Genomic DNA, 15,459 nt, shown 5'->3' with positions numbered 1-15,459 from the left:
AAACTGCTGTGATTTACCTCTCCCAGGCTGGCGTTTACAGTTTGTGAAGCGGCCCTGTAATTAGAAAACGACTACCGGAAATGCTTGTTGATTCCGCGTGCAGTAGGCGTGATAACGCAGCCTAATCCTTCCTTAAAATCACTCTCCCGGGCTTCCTTGTTTTCTGACCAATTAATAGTCAGGTGCTGCTGAAGCATTAAATTGCTTTTTTTTGGTGGGGGTAATGGATTTCTGATATTTAAACTCTGCAGTACATGCCAAGCACAACGCATGCATGGAATTAGACCACTCTGAGTGACTGGTAGCACCTGAAATGTCCACAGACCAGCCACATGTTATTTGGATTTGCTTTAGGTTCTGGCACCTACACTGAGGCCCCCATCACAAGTTTGTCAGAATAGGGTGGGGTATTTACCACATGTGGGGCACCCTAGGGCGAGGTTCTTACCGCATATGGTAAATACCTCCAATTCCGTGTTTACAACATAAAAATGAGGCCGAACATGCAGAATTGGGGGCTTATTTATGAGATTTTGGCGTAGGGTAGTGAAGCAAGGCACCTTGTTGCGTTGCCTTATGCCATAGTGAAAGGGCAGGAATGCACCCTATTTAAACAATACTCTGCATTCCTTTGCTGTCTTCCTGTGCTGGCGCTGTTTGAGCAGCCTAGTGCCAACATAGTCTCCCTTGCACCATGGTGCAAGGGGGCCTCCATTGGATGCAGGAGTATTTTTGTTGAGGAAGGGGGACCTTCCTACACAAAAAAAATCTAAGAGGAGTTTTCCTATTTCTATGTGTCCTGCAGAATACAGCACACATAGAAAGAGGAAAAAACAAGGAGAAATAAACATGTTTCTTCTCTTTATGCCTCACTTCAGGAGGCATACGGATTTGGCGCTTCCCCAGGTTTACATCACTTTGAAAATCTGGGGCAGCATCAAATGCAATGGGTATTACGTGGTAAAACCCACCGCAACGCCCATGGAACACCTCCCAGGTGCAGAATTAGGCGACGCAACTATTTGCGCTGCATCGCCTTACTGATAATTTTTAAGGCCACTCAAAGCCATGCAGGGTGGCGTCATAAAATGAAATGAGAGCCCTGCGTGTACCACTTTACCTGGTGCAAAACAGTAGGGGCACCTCCACTATGGTGGAGGAGCGTTGCCCCCCCACCCACAGAGGCAGACGAAAACTAAAATGACTATAATTTTATTTTTCATCCGTTCGAGTCTTGGGGGTCGGGCCACAGCACTGCAGCAGGGGGAGTGTTGGGCACTGATGTCAGTGCGCATGTTGGTTTGGCAGGCCGTCTTAGGACTGCCAAACAGTCATGCATGCTGACATCTCTCCAACCTAGCTGCCTTGTTGGGTGGAGAGACCAACAGGCACAGGCTCCCAGCTCCCAATGGAGCGCAAAACCAGTTTACTCTGCCCAATACCGATGTTGCTCTCTTGGTGAGAGCAGCGTCAGGATTGGCCGCAGGGGAGCCTGTGCCTAGAGGAGCAGAAGAGCGGTGAGGAGAAGAGTGGCAAGCGTCAGGTAAGTGTTGATTCTTTTTTTTTTTTTCTTTATTTGTTACTGCCCCAGTCTGCGCTGGCCTCACCTTTTTTTATCAGACACAAACGGCTACTGGTGCAAAAGTGACTCGGGGCTCTCATAAATAAGCCCCTTTATTTTTAACACACAGCCTCCTGCATGTTTTTCCTTTTTTCAAGACTTTTTCCACACAATAAATTGCAGCAGGTTTGTCTTGCTAGAATTGATCAGGGGAAAACAGCGAGGTTGTGATAATTATCACACAACTCTTAATTAGGATCCCTAAGGGGTACTGACAAGTCACTCAGAAGTCCTGCTTTTTAGCTGCTTTCTAACAATTAAACCACATTGACTACTACCACTTTATCTTCTTCACAGCCCTTAGATCATAAGCATGGGTAACGTTAGGGGAAAAAGAAATAGTGCAAGCCCATTAAGTTTAACAAACCTTTTTAGCCCATCATCTGTTACATGACAACATGAATGAGTGACCTTTCACCTGGAAGATCTGGTTGTCTTTTCACCCTGAGGCATACTCTGCTGGAAAATGAATGCTGCTGTGTGTCTAGCTAAGTTCATTTTAGGATGTACAGTGCAGAGTTCCTGCTTCTTAAGGCTTTTCTTGTTTCACCTAGAAACCAGTTTGGTGTTATCACAAGGTGCCCAACAGAGCCTTGCTGGAGGAGGTCGAGACTGGTCAATTTCCACCTTATCTATTTCCTCTCCCTACCCTGTGCCTTTAAGGACCTTGATGGCCGGGACTCTTCGCCCGTCCACATGATGTGGTCACAGGGCCCAGTGACCAACAAGCCTGAAATCGCGGAGAGTTTCAAAGAAACTCCTCCCCTATGAGAGGACGCTGTTGAGTTTGAGCCTGACACAGGAGCCGAGGAGGAGAAACAGTCGATGAACACCCAACAAAAAGGCATCCGGACAGAGAGACGCTCCCAAGGGACGAACCCCGGAGGCCTAGAGGGGAAGGACGGACCCTGCACCAGTCATAGACAAGACGGAGCCGGACCTTATCCGGCACCACGAGCAGACCAGCCACGTTCCCGGAGGAGCATGGCTTTACAAGGTACGTGAACGTATCTGGGCCGCTTTTGGGAAAGGAAGCGAAGTCGGAAAGCTGCCAAGGGAGGAGAAGGGAGGGGATTGATGTGTTGGGGCTTGCTTTGCGTATTACCTAGCTCGTAAGACATAACGCAGCACCTAGACAAGACAACACTGGTGACGGATCTCGGGTGCGGACTCCCGCCACTCCTTTCCCTTTGCATGCAAAGAACCCCTTAGGACAACAACCTGATAGAGTTCCTTTTGTTTTTCTTTACTTATCCTGAGGAAAGGTGGGACCTGACACGAATCAAAGAAAGGATTCCCCAGTCCAACGAAAAGGGATACCCAGACAGAAGAAACGCTATTCGTCAAAGGGCAACCTAAAAGAAAGAGAACCTCAGCCAAATACCTTAAATACAGAACATGGTCTCTCTCCTGTTTGTATACCACGCCACAGGTGTGTGTGTTCTTTTTGTATTTTATTTTTTTTACGTTTTATATAGCGCTAGCCTGACCCGTGGGTACCAGAGCGCTTTACAACATGAATGGAGTAGTGAAAAACATGGTATAAGGATACATGAGGAGATATGTGTAACAATAAACATTTTGAGACAATACATTAGAGGGGTGAGTCAAGAGCTGGCTGAGGTAGGGGAAATCATCAGAAGACCACCAATCCTTGATGGTCTAGGTAGTAAGGAGAGTCAACTAGGTTGTCAGAGTCTGGTTCAGTTGCTTTGTCGGTAAAGTATTTGTCGAGGAGATGGAGTTTCAGGTCCCTTTTGAAGCAAGAGATGGAGGGGTTACTTCTGAGTTCAATAGGGAGTGCGTTCCACAACCTGGGTACACTACCCAAAAAGAATCAGGACTGGGTGGTTTTCTTTTCCAGTTTGGGAGGGATGAGAAGAAGTGAGCTAGAGCTTCTCAGAGGTCTGGCTCTTCCTGCTTTCACAAGTTTGGTGTTTGTGGGGATGAGTGTGAAGGGTTTTGTGTGCGATACATGCAGACTTGTAGATACAGCTACCTTCAATAGGAAGCAAGTTGAGTGATTTAAGGGTTGGTGTGATGATTTCAAACCGTCTAATGCCTGTGACGAGTCGAGCTGCCATGTTGAGGACTGACCTTAGTGGGGCTAGGTGGATTTTTGTGTCCCAGTTAGGGTGGCGTTCCCATAGACCAGTCTAGAGAGGACTAGGGATTGAACTATTGTATTGAAATCATCCTGGGGGATGAAAGGTTTAATTTTCTTGAGGTGTTTTAAGGAGTACAGTGCACCTTTGGCAGATTGTTTGACGTGGTCTTTCATTGACAAGTTCTTGTCCAGGGTAATGCCTAGTGGCTTTACCGAATCGGAGAGGATGAGGCAACAGTTTAGGGCATCCAGGTTCTTGAGCCAATCTTGTATTGGTAGGTGGTTATTTTTCAGAGAGAACAATATTAATTCAGTTTTGTCCGGTTTCAGTTTTAGTTGGCTCAAGCATAACCATGATTGTATCTTGGTTAGCGTGTTATTGAGGTGTCTGATGTCACTGGGAGATTTGATTTTGTAATAGAGTTGTGTGTTATCTGCATATAGGTGATATTTAACTCCAGTTTGCTTTAGTATGCGTGTGATTGGTTCCAAGAAGAGATTGGAGAGGGCCGGGGAGAGGATTGAGCCTTGGGGGACACCAAGTTTGACTCGTTAAGGCTTAGAGAGGCAGGAGTTCATTTTAATTTGTCGTGATCTGTGTTGAAGGTAGGAAGTGAACCATTTTAGTACTGTACCGTTAATGCCAGAATGTATTTCTAGAGTCTCAAGTAACGCTGTATGATTTATTGTGTCGAATGCCGCAGATAGGTCAATAAGGATGAGAAGACAAGCTTCACCTTCATCTAGGGATCTGTGGATATCATCGGAGATATTGAGCATGGCTGTTTCAGTGCTACAGCCCTTTCTGAAACCTGATTGAAAGGAATCAAAGAGGCTGAACTTGTCAATACGTTTGTTGAGTTGCTGGAGGACGCATTTCTCTAGGGTTTTAGCTAGTAATGGGAGATTAGATATAGGTCTGAGGTTGTTTAGATCGTTAGGGTCAGCCCCTGTTTTTTTTAGAATAGGTGTGATTTGCCCAAGTTGGAGGGAGTCCTGAGGTGAAAGAAGAGTTCATGATTTTTGTCCAGAAGCGGGCGATGATGTGGTTGAGATTTTGTCCTATTGTGGAAGGGAGGGGGTCAGTGGTGTGGAAAGTGGGCTTCAGGCTCGCAATTGTGTTGAAGACTTCTATTTTGGTCATGGTTTTGAATTCTGACCAGTTAGCATCATTTTTCGTATGGGTGGGTATCAGGTTATCCTTGGCAGGAATTAGTTCAGTTTGGTCAGAGGAGAGCATGGTGGGGCAGGATCAGGGGGAGGTAAGTTCGGGCTTTGGAAGAAGGATTGATCAATTTTTGTGATCTTCTCTGCAAAGAAACTGGTGATTTATTCGCAGAGTTCATTGGTGGCTATTAAGTCCTGCAAAGGTGCGCTGTTCGTTTGTTTTGTAACAATGTTGAAGAGTTCCCTGGGTCTATTCTTAGCCTGGTCAAGCTGGCTGCAAAAAAAGGACAGACTCGACCGAGTAAACGAGGCTGTTATGCTCGCATTTGGAGTGAACAATAACCCTACAAATATATAAAGCTCCAGTACTGGGTAGTGGAGAAATGGATTGATAATTCCCATTTTAATAATTCAATTTTTATTATTGCTCATCTGAAACAAGATAAAAGATATTCATTTTCCTAGTATCATCCTTGGAGAGTATAGGATTATATATGGGCAGGTAACTATTAAAATACTGCCTGATTTTGGGTTGAAAGCTAAAATTAGTTGTTTTAACAATTGACTATGCCTAATAGGAGGTTTCTACATCTTTTTAGACCGATTGGTCAGTTTTAATACGGCCCTACGGATTGAGTTCCACTCTTTGACACGGCTGTGCAAACAATTTATAACATCTACAGATGAGGATGCACTCCTCAACTCAACAGATTGAAAGCACATTATACAGGAGTTTTTAATGCTTGTCCTGAAGAAGGTGGTTTTTAATTCTGTGACTTCCACCGAAACGCGTCGACGCATGATCTAGAAGGCAGACTATAGATTGTGGGGACATCTGTGTTCTGAACCATCAAGGATTTGAACTTATGTCAAGAAGAACAGTTGATCCGGATCTTTTGTCTTCCTTTTTTAGCCGATAAGAAAATATCTTTCTTACATGTTCTCCCCATCTTGCATATTGTGCATAAAAGGAATATTTGGTTTTTGAATGTTTTTAACCTGTGACTTTTTTGTGTAAATGCTTTTTTGGGGTCATATAGAAATAATTTTTTGTAATTTATGAGAACAATTTATCGCGTCTAGGCTCAGGTGTCTTGTTCTGGTGACTGAATGGTTTCGTTGTGAGTTATTAGGTAATTCTGTAGACGTGCCGAAAGGGGGAATATTTGTCTTTGACTACTGCAAAAAAAGGATGCCTTTTCCCTAAAGATGTGTTTTTTTATATGACACCCGAGTGGCTCTAAGTAGATCGAGGTGTATAGTCGAGGGGTTTTGTCTCCATGACCTTGCTGCCTGCCTGAGTTGTCGTCTTTCATTATTGAGATCCTCGTTGAACCAAGAGTTTGATTTGATGGATCTCGGTTGTTTGAGTTTGAGTGTAGCAACTTGATCTAACACTTTAGTCATTGTTGTGTTAAAATGTGCTGTGAGGTCCGGGGCTGTGTGAGTAGGGGGGTGGAGCTGTAGTTGGGCATGAATCTTGAATTCTAGTTCCTTTGTGGGGATTTTTTTGATGTTCCTGGTCCAGTGTTTAGGATTGGCACACCATGTTGGTTTGTTTCTAACGTGTGAATCGATATTAAACAATATGAGGTGGTGATTGGACCAGTCATTGGGTCAATGGGAGAAATCGATCTTAGAGATACCAGCTTATTTTTAGTGATGATCACATCTATAGTGGCTCCTTTGATGTGGGTTGGTTCATTGCAAAGCTGCTTAAGGTCATTGATTTCGAGCAGGTTGGAGAGGTTGTAGACTGTGGTGTTTTCTGGGTTATTCCAGTGAATATTAAGGTCCCTCAGGAACACGTCTTTTGTATCAGTTAGTGAGAATCGTGTTATTAGGTCAGTTAGTTCTTCAGTGAAGTGGGCATGCTCACCCGGAGGGTGGTAGATGGTGTGCAATTTGATGGGCGCGGAGCCTTTGGTTGTAAGTTCAACACCAAGGTATTCAAGTGTCAGGTATTCTGCATTTTTTAATGTGGCAAGTTGTATACCTTCTTTGTGAATGATAGCTAGTCCGCCACCTGTTCTAATCGGTCTGTCCTGTCTGATATTATTATAGCCTGGCGGGGTGAGTATGTCTAGGATGGGGGAAGAGTGGTCATTGAGCCAGGATTCAGTGAGGAAAGCTATATCAATTATTTCACTGAGTATAACTTCAGCGATATCTGTGGCGTGTAGTACTGCTGATCTACAGCTGAGAAACATGCATGATATAGCACAGGGATACTCATTGCTGGAATTTACTGTAAGGATGGTAGTGTATTGAGCCGGTGGTCTGGGAGAATAGACAGTTCTGGGGGATCTGGGAGCTGGAATCTGGCTCACTGGGAGGTAAGAATTGTTGATATCATTGACTTCTGGAATTGAGATGGGATGAAGCGCACAGGGGTGACATTGGGCTTGGTCCTCCAGGGGAGTAGGGAGCCATGTGGTGTCTTGTGGGGTCACAGGGGTGTCAGTGTATGGGGCATTGTGTAGCACCCTGAGTGTGTGACCAGGGTGGTTTAATCGGGCAAGGAAGGTCTTGTCTAAGAAGGAGGATGTCAGCAGTTAGAGAGTCAATTTTTTTTCTCCATTCGGATCAGTCATTGTATAAGTGAGTCAATTGAGCTACTAGCCAATGGTGGAGTATTGTATGTCTAGGATCAGTGGCAGGAGAGAGTACTTTGGGTATTGGGTTATGTGGGAGGATGGTGTTACTGGGACTAGGAATGGGGATTGGGCGCACTGGTGAAGTCGGGCCATTGATGCTTCCAGGCTTAGGGTTGAAAGGGGGTCTTGGGTCAGAGTTATGCATGTGTGCAGTGCTCAGAGGGAGGTCAGTGTCCTTTGAGTTAGCAGTGGCTTTGGTAGTTGGGAGGGTTAGGGCGGGTTTAAAGAGGAGGGTCTTGGGGCTAGCGATAATTTGAGCACGCAGTGTTGGGTCTAGTGTGGTCTGAAGGGGAGGGCCTAAGGCGAGTTCACTAGTGGTTGGTGTCCGATCTGCCTATTGTGGGAAGAGCGTTGGGTGGATTGTTAACAGAGTATTTGTTGGTTGGGGGGGTTTATTAAAGTCATTATGGTGGAAGTTTGTCAGGGGAGTGAGGTAATGGGGGTGTTGTGATAGTAATGGGTAAAAGTGGATGTTTCTGTGTTGGAGAGTGAGTCAGCTGAGGGGGAAAGGGTCGGTACTGGGTTTGTAGTCCGGGGGGGGTATAGGAGAGTGGGTTAGGTGCTTATGTTGAGCTAATGCGGAGAGTAGTGTAGGGAAGTGATGGTCAAAAGAGGTGAGGTGAGGGTCAGTGGCCTGTATGAGAATAATTCCAGTTCTGATGGAGGAGATGGTGATTTCCCCTATAAAGGTGGGGGAGACAGATGTGGATATTTTTGAACCATAGGGTATTTTGGTTGACTTAGTGACTTGAAGGTGGAGAAGGAAGATGTTTTTCCATTTTGTGGCACGTTTAGTGTAGAAGACACAGTCGTTTTTCTTATTGCTGTTTGTTGCGCTGTGGTAGTTGTCAGCTATAAGTGTTTCCAGGTGCTGTTTCAAAATTCTGTGCTTGAAGATTTTTTTGCGTTATTGGACATTTTTTCTGGGTAAGATATGGTGCATGAGTTGCGTCTGTAGCGCATGACTGCCACATTGATGGAGGGATTGAGTGAGAACATAGTTGGCGATTGGATGAGACGTTACATTTTAGCTGTAACGCTGTAAGCTGAGGTGTGGTAGGGGGTACATACAATGGGTTAGGGTTTCTTTGGTCTATTGTTAGTTTAGCTCTATGGAGGTCGGTAGGGGAAAATACTTTAGAAGTTAGGTAATAGGTTTGAAGTAAATTGGGGTACAAAACATGAGCATCAGTAGTTTATTGGTCCTTTGTCAGTATGAGGGCTGTGCCATTCCAAGATGGCCACCGCATTAGAGGAGTACTAGTAGTAAAAAGGCAACAGTGGTCATTTGTTCATAACAGTTGTTAGGAGAGGAAGGAGAGATAGAGGAGTTATCAGGGCTTGCTTAGACTTTTGTTAGTTTTGGATGCAAGGAGGAGGTGAAAGGCAGAGGGCCAAGATTAAAATGGTGCAAGATACCATATATACCTAGCTTTTCAGGCTGACATTCTGAAGGCCTGGCATTCTCCTGGAGTGCATATTGTGGCACACAACGATAGCAAGTCTCACGCATTGTGACTGGATGGCATTGTGACCAGACACATCCTGGGTTTGCAAATCACCACAGGGCCCTGAGAGAGTGTGAGGCCTGGGCATACTGCAACTAGATCCTGATTCATCAGACCGAGGGGCATATTTACAAGGCCCTATTGCCACAGGAATGTCACTTTTAGTGACGTTCCTGTGGCAATAGAGTCTTCGCCTTGTGTACAAGGCAGCGTTAAGCCACTTTACGTGGCTTAACGCTGTCTTATAAATAAGGGGTGGGCTATGGGTGTTCTGGTGGGCATTCCACCTCAACACCCATTGATTTTGACGCTGATACATATTTACACGGGTGGTGTAAATATGGGGCAGCCCCAAAATTATGACAAGGAAAACCTGGTCTTACCCTGATGCAACAAGGAGAAATGCTTTATTTCTCCTCATTTTTGCTGTTTATATGTGTGCTACATTGTGCAGCACACATAGAAACAGCAAAACACCATTTCAGATTGTTTATGTGCAGGAAGGTGTCCCTTCTTGCACATAAACAATCATTTAAAAAAATGACGAGTTGCAACTTCTATGTGTGCTACATTAATCAGCACACATAGAAGTTTCCAAACACCATTTCAGATTGGTTATGTGTAGGAAGGGACACCTTCCTGCACATAAACAATCCTTCCCCTCAACGCAGGCATCCTCTCACTATGGTGCAAGGGTGTCTGCATAGGTGTTAGGCAGCTAAGTTAGAGCCAGCGCGGGGGGAAAAACAAGGCTGCACTGTATTCTTGTAAATACGGTGCAGCCCTGCATTTCAGAAGTGGCGGAGCACGGCATTAAGCAAACCAGGCTAATGCACGCTCCGTCACTTCTTTTGTAAATATGCCCCTAGTTTTTGGCCCTGGTCTGAGTGGCAGAGGCCCAGTTATGCAATGCCTGCCGACAGCATCTGCCTGCCTTGGTGGTGTGGCTGTGTCTGTCATCCTTGTTAGGAGGGTGTGTCTTACCTGGATGGGCCTCTCGTGTCCTCATATTGATCATGCAGCCAGCCTGGGTGCAGTGCTTAATTGGAGCCTGTGGTTTCTGGTGTTCAACACCAGTACTTAATTTTCAGCACCGGCGCCTGTGACAGTCTGACACAACGTGGCACAGCTTGGCTTATTTAGAAATTACCACAACATCAGTTAATTATTAATTCAATATACATTCAAAATTACTATTACCTCCCGCCCAGAAAATTCTTACAGCTTTTGGGGGAGTCTGAAATAGTCAGAATTGTCACACTTATAGGAACGTGATGGTTAGTAGTTGAGTTGTTACTATCATTGGCAGCATGTGTGGTGCAAGCTGCAGTGATCTCCTGACGAGAGCCCTGGCAACATTTGTTTACAAATTAAGCCCTGCCTGGGTGAGAGGCATGCGAGCCTCGGACTGCAACTAAGCTGCCAGCAGAGTAAGTGCTGTTAAGCAGCACGCTCCTGTCCAGCCGGTCCTGTGATATAGGCAACTGATGACCCAGCAATGTCGTCTGTCAGCTGCCCACCCCTGCCTTTGGGTGCTGTGGCTTCACATGGCTGGGTATTGCTTGGTGCTGGCGTACCTGTAGTGAAAACATCACTGAGAGAGAAGACTTCCTCTCAGTGGCGTTTTCACCAGTTTCCAGTACCAGTATCCTCTAACTTGTCTGACTGGGTCTTGGTCAGAGGGCGACTCTGTTTTGCGTATTTGGATTAATGTTTCTAGAGGTGATGGTGCCCCGTACCACCACTGCCCTGTCCCTTCCTGGATTGAGCACACTGGACACTGATGCAGCTTGTTTCTAGCCGTGCATGTCACTGTGTCATGCAGCTGTTCTGACTATATGCGCGAAGGAGGTGCACAGCTGTGGAACTATTATGAGCAGTAGCAAGAAAAAAGGAAAATGTGGCGTTTGCATATGAATGTGAGTATGTGAGAGTGGTGGTGGTGGAGAACAGATGAGAGGAAATACATGCAGGAGACAGATACAGCCAGCGATGGAGAGTTAGGAATCAGCAATGTACATTTTGTGTAAGCAAATTCTGTTCTCCCACAGACATTTGCAACAAGAACGTATCGATCACATAATCGGTCACAACCTGCATTTTAAGATCCCTTATAGGGTTAATGCTCTTGCTAGAGAGATCTTTGTGCAATCTGGTCACAGTCTGATCCATATTAAAAATAGGTTAACATGCCTGCTGCAGGGCACAGTTTACAACTCACAGTCAGTTATTTATTTTATGGAAGATATCTTAGTGGGAGAATGTGTGTTTACAACTCACAGTTAGTTATTTATTTTATGGAAGATATCTTAGTGGGAGAATGTGTTTGTTGTAAACATCTTTGTATTACCAGAAGATACAATACAGACAAAATAGCTCGATGTGTTACACATCCACAGTAAAGAGCTAGATGCAACCCTGAAGGCATATGTTTATAACTGGAAGTTTTTTCTTTATTTGTCATTATTCTTATCTAAGGTTATTTCAACAGGGTCACAAGTCATACGTCACTTTACGAGATGTCATTAATTATGGTAATTAGTACTTACTCATGAGAATTTATAAAACTTGAGAGGTCCGGACACACCAAACTAGAAGCTTCCCCTAGCTGAGATGTGCTAGCTGTGGTTTGTGTTCTAGTCCCAAGCCCTCCCTTAGTATGCTCTGTGACAAGGGTCTTGCAGTGTGCTAAATGCTTTACACAGCGATGAATGGAAAGGGATCCTTGAACTATGATGGGGGTTCAGTCTCCCAACCATCTCCTACCTTTTTGATGGTACCCTTTTTCAGGGTTTAATAGTGATAGCTGTATCTGTGCGAACATTTCGGGGTTTACGCTGGGAGGGGTGAATACTGACATCCCCCCTTGAGCAGCTTCAGGAGGCCACAGTTGCTTCCATTGCCCCTTCCTGATTCCTGTTGAAGGTTTGCAAATTACTGGAAGCTGAATCTCACCACCCATTCTTCTCTACTTTAGGTTTGAACCATTGTTATTGTGGCATTGACATCAACACAAATATTAATTTCAGGGGGAAAAACTTCAATGTTAACGCCCTAACACTTCAATTGGCTAACTGACTTACTAAGGAATGAACATTGGTACTAATTCGCTAGCTGGAGTGCCCTACGGTGCACTAGTCATGTTAGCTTACAGGTAGTTCAGATACGGTTCCTACTTAAGATTTACTTGTTTGCGTCCCTTGAAGAGAGTACATTATTTGTTCATAGGCACATTAAATCTGCAGAGCCCTAGTTCTTACCCAAAGTTCTTCAAATATCAATTTTACCACAGACAAATATTGATTACATACCAGACCATATCCGACCTTCCTAATACACAGCGAAAGGGTCACTAGATAGGTTTTGTCCTATTATTTTCCTCATATCTGTAGTTACATCTTCCCAATATGCCACAATCTTCAGAGGTTACTGTCAAATGTGTAAGAAGTCTCCTCTATTCCCACCAGCCAGTCCAGCATCTGTCCCAACTGGTGTCTGAAAATTGCAACATCTTAACTGGGATATAGCACCTTCTATACATAATTTGTTAGTTTACTTCTGAGAACATGAATTCACTTACATATATACCTTAATGATTGCTTATATACTTTGGAAAAAAAACTCCATCTGCTCGTGAAAATGGGCTAATACATTTCATTAATCAATTGAAATTCATTTTTTAACTTGGTTTAATCCCTCTTAAGCCTTAGCATTATTGTACTTATACTCACATTTTAAATGATTTTTCCAATTTGTTATCCTGTGTTACACACTGCACATTTTAGCTAAACTGTTCTAGTAAGTGTAGCCTCATCCTGAAAATAATACACCAAAGAAAGGATTTCAGAAAGTAGGAGAGTCAGCTCTTGCTTGTGATACATCTATCTCCTTTCTAGGCTATCCTGTTTTCAGTGTTTATTTTTTGTGAATTTTTTTTCCACAACTTTTAAAAATCAGTGCTCATCAGTGTTTATTCAGCTGCCTCACCCACAAAATATACAAACACTGTATTTTTTCAATGTTTATAAAACATGTGGGTTTTTGCAGTAATTATTATAACGCTCATATTTAATGTAAAGAAGAATTAATGCAGGGTATGTGGTGTCTTACTATTGGCAGTGTGTCCAATGGACTTATGTTAGACTGTTCTAAGAATAGAAAGTCTGTGGTTTGCACTCTCACCCTCATATCTTATTACACTCTCTCACATCTCATTACCTCTCACACTCACTTTGTCAGAACTCTCTGTGTTTCGCAGGGCCATTAATGGATTAAGAAGGTATGACTGTTATATTTAAAAGTTTTAATTTAAAAAAAAACCTGGACACAGTTGGGTGTCAATCACCTACAACTTACTGAATATATTACCTTGTAGGGGTGGTCAAACTCTGCCAACAGCATAGTACATTGTGAAGCCTTTAACATTTTGTAATACACTCGATTCATTTGTTGCCCTGAATTCTAAGGTTCCTGATACTTGATGCTTTAAGTATGCTCACCACTGCTTTACTGCACTATTTACTTTACTACATTAAGGTGGTGCTACTGTTGTTGAACATTCATAGATGCCATGTGTTCCCATGGCACATGTATCACTTTGTCAGTCTCGACCTTTTAACAAACATTACATTGCATTCTGGTACTAGAAATTTTGCTGTTATCATTGTAACTATGGACTCAAAAATCTGAGCAGTAAAGTGCAGTTAGGTAAAAAGCCAAGATTAGCTGAAGATCTCACACATTAACAATGGAACACCGCACAGCTATGAATTTTGTTGGTATGAGGAAGGCTTTGTGTCAGGTTTCTATCAATATCCCATGTGCATAATAACAGCACTATCTTCACAGGAAGCTGTCACTACGCATTGCATTGAACGTTGAAAGCTTGGGGAGGTTGGCAGGTGACCTGCTATTAATACTGATTTGTTAGAAGTGGGAGCTGATGTATTAAAGGGTATTGCCAATTCTGTGTCTGTGAGTAAAGCTGATAATACATATCAGCCAAGATTCTTATGAGCCAGCCATTTCGCCAATCAGTGAAATATTCCAAATTGATCTACAGTATATGAAATGATTGGATTCGTCCTAAAACATGCTTCCAACCCCCGCACCATATACCCAATCACACAAAACTGGAGGAAACGAATGAAGCAACAATATTTTAGTGACATCCCTAAACAACACAACTCAAGCAGGAAAATCTTGGAAAAGCCTTTCTTGCTGCTACCTTCCATAACAAAGTTATATTGTCTTCATCCCTTCAGAAATAAATGAAAATGACTTATTATCTCTCACTTTCCTTTCTTTGAATGATATCTTATTTTGTAGTATTACAGGTGTTTTATCAGTGTCTAAATGTTTACACTGATGAGGTATGTTTCCCTTTTGGTGGGGTTTTATCAGTTATTATAGGTTTAAACCTAAAACAGGATAGCCAACTCCTTCCGAAGATCATGTTGCATCCTTCTTGCAAGAAGAGACTGGTACCTGCTTATTAGTGCTTATGTGCAGAATTATGTTTTACCACATGTTCCCTCTTTCATTTACTTGCATTGAGAAAAAGGGTATAAATGTAGCACCAAAATGTATGGAGGTTAAAATGATGTGCTCCTATTGAATGGAGGTGAAGGTCTGGTATGTGGATTAGGCAGGCAATTCCCTTGCTTATTTTTGAATTCTTGTTAGCTATTTTTGTATCAAACATGTTAGACTTCTCTGTGATATCCCTAGTGTCTGCTTACTATTACAAAACCTGGTGCATTGTGTATCAGGAAATGCCTTTGTTAGGAATTCAGAGATGAATGCTGAACCAGACTCCCAACAATGACCTGGGGCGCCAGATGTAAGAGAGAGATTTCTCAAGGGGATCTGAGATAGAGTAAGGCCCAGGAATGAACCTGTTGATTCAGTCGGACAGTGTAGTGCTTGTACATACATTGAGCCAAACTTAGGTGAAACTTTTGTTTACTATACTGTGCTTACTTGATCCACATGTGTTGCCTCGCCCTGCTGTGATGTGTTAGAAAGTGCATTGAAGCTGTCTTCCGGGTAGAAGACAATGGAAATATAGACTAGATGGGTAGGTCGGTATGGCAGGAGTCCAAATGTAAAGATTGTGCTTGTGCAAATCCACAGCTTATAGCAAATGGGCTCAAGAACTAGTATGGAGATGGGGAAGATAGACAGGACTACCAGGACTCGAAGCACAGACACTTGAAGAATGAATGTATGTGAGAAAGAGTGCTTTGATTTGGCAGCTCTGGCTTCTATTCTAGCCCCTCCAAGCACACAACCAAAGGTAGGCCAAATTCAAGGGGGCCTTTGGGTTTGAGTGTATAATACCTTTCCTCCCTCTCTACGAGATCCTTGCTTCCTGCTTTTCTTTCCACCTCCCCTCCA

The sequence above is a fragment of the Triturus cristatus genome, chromosome 5_2 (genome assembly GCF_964204655.1).
Source record: "Triturus cristatus chromosome 5_2, aTriCri1.1, whole genome shotgun sequence".
Lineage (NCBI taxonomy): Eukaryota > Metazoa > Chordata > Amphibia > Caudata > Salamandridae > Triturus > Triturus cristatus.
Note: the sequence above shows the minus strand (reverse complement) of the source record.